Raw genomic sequence first — 4,882 nt, forward strand, 5'->3', positions numbered from 1 at the left:
TCGTAATAAACACCCAATGCTAACAATACTCATTTTATTCACATTTATTTAGGAGCATTAGAGTATGATGTTTATATTTGTTGGCTTATGAATGATGGTGTGACTACAAGCATTTACACAGAAGTTGTGCTTTAGTCATTAAGGAAATTACGGATTATCTCCTTGGAAAAAAGAAAAACAGGATAAAGTACAAATATGACTCGGCACCAAGGTTCCGTACAATATTGTAGGTAAGTATCTATATAATAATATTATATTACGTCTGTTCAAACCGGACAACCTTAACTATGCCGTTCGATCCTTATGCATGATTATTGCGCCAACCGCAAATAATAAGTTTGCAATAGTAAATTCGTAGTTTTTGCTATTTAAGTACATATTTACTGTATTTAGATTTTTCCTTCATGTGTCTTGTACGACATTCCTACTTGCCAAATGTCATGATCCTAGGTCAACGGGAAGTAATAGTAAAATTTAAAAAATATGTGACATAAATGTTGACGTCATTTGATCGTGTTGACTTACAAGTTGGATATTTTTACAGCTGAAAGAGACAACAGTTCCAAGTATGTGATATTTACTTCAATTTAATAGCTCTACACGTTTCTGAGAAAAGGGTCTTGACAGACAAACAGGTAGACGGACAGAGAAAAAGTGACCCTATAAGAGTTTATTTTGAGGCACGGTATCGAAAAAATCACTATTGCTAATGGATACTCTTCTGGGATTATTATTATCTATTAGAAATAGTATAGATTTTGTTAAAAGTCTTCAAAGGGATAATATTAATGTTGCGGCGATAGTAATTTTATGACCAACATATCGGATTAAATTAAGATGATTGCTATAAAATATTTTAAGATGGAAATCATATTGTTTTCTCGGCTTTCATTATTAATATTGTAATCGGATTACATACAAACTAATGCGTTATCCATTAATGGATGAATATTTTTTACAAAAACTGAGGTAATGGTGGAGTATCAGATTTTAAGGAGAGCGTATGAAAATAAATCAATCGGTTCTTGTTTGATTTCATTTGAAAAAGTGCTAGTATCCAATCGAAGTTTTGGCTTCGGCTATAAAAGTACCTCCGGCCTAACTTCAGTCCTTTAGCCAATAAGAAGAGCGCTGAAGCACTGAAGATTCTTTGCAAGCGCCTATACCCAGCAAAATAATTGTGATTTTTGTATATAAAAATGTAATTCATATTATTTCAACATGTTATTATTTTTGACACATAGCAAAGCAATTTTTATCTTTATAATGATTAAAATTATCTTCTTATATTATAGAGTGAATTTAAATCTTCAATTTCAAAATATGATAAAAATCTTTAATTGTATTCAATATTTTAAAAATTTGGTTATCGGCAAAGGTAATTCAATTAAGTTTGATTTAAGTAGCTTTGTTGATATGATGATGACCGATTAATGGGTTTTGGTGTCGGTCAAAAATCGACCTGCGGCTGGGCACTATAAACTGTTTAGTATTGGATGCGAGTACATTCATAAGAAACTTTAAAATTGTACTAAATCAATCAAACTTTATTGAAAAATGTTGTTTACAATTACTTATGATTAGGAAGATGTTAGCTTTAATTGCATCCACGCTAGGGATCAGTGGTGATGAGATCGTCACTCCATAAATCGATTAATGAAAATGTTAACATTACCGAACAAATAACAAATAGGTTTACATTCGAAATTTAATTAAGTACATAAATTAATAATTTCATTAATACCTGAAGTGGCATTAAGTAAAAACTGCACTGAAAAGATAATTCAACAAGCGCTTTCGCATCGTAGAATTTCTTTTAGTTTTGATTATTTTATATCCCGCACTTGTTAAAAGAGTTCAAATTATATTAAAATAAAATATTTAATTAGTCACGTCGGCTAAGTTCAGCTGCTATTATGACGACTCCAAATACATGAGAAAAAGGATTACTTGATACAACTAAAGGTTACTGATATAACTACAGACATTTCGTATTGGAAGTAAAGTTAAAATACGAAAGCACAATATAACCAAAGAAGCACACTGGGGTTGGCAGGTAATGGAGATAATATATACTTACTTAAAATTTTAATAATCGGAGCTATTAAAATTTTCTCCCCATCACTTTTCAGGAGTAGGCAGAGGTGTAACCCACTCACATCTTATTTCGCCAGATATATTAAATCTCATGTAAGAGGTGGCGAGACCATCACCACAGTAAATACCTACGCAGTGATCGGATTTCGTAGGTTCAACCTCGTTACCCCTCGGGTATGTTGTGATTAATTTAGTTTAAGTAATATTTGTGAGTTTATAAACGTATTTCGGTTATGGGCTGGCATTATATATCTCTAACTATAGGTATATTCACCATTCGAAACACAAATTATCGTAGGTATAAAAATAGAAGAGCTGTAATTGAAATTATTATTATTGTCAATGATAATTATAACATATTAATAATGCAAAAAAAACGAATTTCTACTAATATACAGTGTTTAATTTTGCACTCTAAAATACAGATTTCAGAAGGAAATTTATAAGGTTTGATAATATGTAATTTCTGGTTACTTGTATTCAATGGCTATTCAAATACAGTAAATTTAATTTCCTCTTACATTGTCATACCTGATAATAGACCGGCATTAGGTCCTACGTGCCAGTATGGCTTTACATTGTAGACTGAATGGGCCGTAGGTCGGTCGCCAAAGGTCAGCCCCCAATCAGTAATATCATTACGGAACAATACATCGGTTCTATCTTGACTCATAAGGGAGTGACTATATTCTATAGGTGTAATCTGTTTATTGGCTAGGATATAATGTGAGTAGTAACATCAAAATATTTATACAAGAAAGTACTTATTAAAAATTTTAATTCTGTCTTATATAATTTAATTTTGTATGATAGTGAAAATTACTCACGAAAGGGAAGAAATAACATGCTATTAAATAAAACCTTAATTATTCTTTTTTATTGTAGCTTTTTTGTATAATTATATTTTTTTATGTTTTTTAGGTTAGTTTTAACAAATATAAGTTGTCTGTAGGGTTTGGCAAAATGATATTATATTATATACTTACACATCGATAGTTAACGATCATTAGAATAAAAAAAATGGTACTTACTGCAATATCTAGTTTATATCATTATGCATATTAAATATTATCTCGAGTCGGTGCCTAATTTAAATTGCTATTTAGATAAATATACAAATAATCAATGTGCATATAAACATAAAAACACGAATTGAAAAGGTTATGGTGTATAAAGTTTATTTGTATTTTCGATTATTAGTATTTTTTTTAATTTATTACGTAAATTATGAAATATTTAAAAGAGCCATACCACTCTCTTAAAAGTAGGATTAATTTGGATATTCTACTTTCATTATTGTGTGGTAAATAGTATTTTCAATATCACGCAGCATATCTTTAGAAATTGCTTTCTTGTGTGATGCATCATTCATAATATCGTCCCAAGAAAATTAGCACAGTGTCATGTTATCTAGAATTTTATAATATGAAGTCTTACTTATTCTTACTTGTTTGTCTTGCTCGGCCTTCTTTGACATACGAGTAAAATGTCTCAATACTTGTATAAAAATGTCAAACTTGCCCAAGAAAATAAAGGAGTACAAAATGTAATTCTTGGAAAAGTATTACTTATTCGGTTACATATTGATCGTCTTAAGGAATCGACTGTTACTGAAAGCTTTTAAGCGGACCGTAATAGAGTATTTCAAACCAAAACAAATAAGAATTCAGAAGGCACCTAGCTCCTACGTGACATCTGCCTCACTCAAATGTTATAGATATAAATAATGTGACTGATAAACGTATATAAAATCAAATACACTTTCTACATATATATTATTTTTTGCAGAAACGGTTTTTGTTAAATTATAAAAAATATATTTAAACTTTTAATCTCATAAGTATTTCATTAGATCGTGCTTACGTTCCTATATTAGATTCCTAACATGTCTGCTTATGATATCCATGTCACTCAAATTATCAATACAGTATAAACACGATCTACAATAGCACAATACAATGTGTCAGTCAAACACAGCGTTTCGTGTCCCGCTATAATCTATTGCAAGAGGCATTAGGCCATCTGTACTTGTATGTACTATGGCATGGCGTGCCGGGATCCAGTCCCTATTAAGTTAATTGGATTCCTTTCGCATCCAGTACCGTCATACCACAAAACGGACCAATATTGGCGCCAAAACGCTTATGGGTTCACATTTAAGCAGGAACCAATGACTTTTTGTGCGAAATTTTCATCATAATTAATCTAATTTAAGCACCGCAAACATTATCGAAACGGTTATTATGAATTTGAATTAATATTTGGATACATACGTATATTTGTAAATAAATTAAAATACTTTTACGTGTGCCAGGTGCGCCTGCTATATAGTCCTTTTTACAGTTTTTATTTATAATAAACATATTTGTAGTGTTGTATATGACAGGGGGTGCGCAAATCTTTTTACATTCAACTTGGAATACATTATGACTAGTGTAAATTTCATAATGATATGAAATTATTTAACATATTGTAACGTGTTAAAGTGGGAGGGGACGGCGTCATGCCACGTTGACTAACATTATGCCAAGTCTCACAACGCTTAACAGTAACACAGCTGTAATGTAGTTTCAACTAAAATAAATTGTACAACAATACTTAAACATTGAAAACAAAACTATGCGGTGATCCTTTTTATTTTTATTAGTTTTGTCTAATTCACACCGCTTAAATCTTGGATGAAGGCGAGTGGTGTAATGCAACGTCACTAGCCCCACAAAACGCTAAAGTAACGCGACAGGAACACAACAGTAACTGGGCCACTGCTCCACTACTACCGGCGAAA

The 4,882-nt window shown here is 31.2% G+C and overlaps 1 long non-coding RNA gene across 1 annotated transcript; it reads left to right on the plus strand.

Moving 5' to 3' along the window:
- Positions 1-491: 491 nt before the first annotated feature.
- On the plus strand, positions 492-2,265 carry LOC115441171. The gene is made up of 3 exons (XR_003938432.1): positions 492-566; positions 1,890-2,056; positions 2,133-2,265. It is a non-coding gene; the product is annotated as an uncharacterized LOC115441171 (long non-coding RNA).
- The last annotated feature ends 2,617 nt before the right edge of the window (positions 2,266-4,882 follow it).

This window comes from Manduca sexta, unplaced genomic scaffold (assembly GCF_014839805.1).
Source record: "Manduca sexta isolate Smith_Timp_Sample1 unplaced genomic scaffold, JHU_Msex_v1.0 HiC_scaffold_144, whole genome shotgun sequence".
NCBI lineage: Eukaryota > Metazoa > Arthropoda > Insecta > Lepidoptera > Sphingidae > Manduca > Manduca sexta.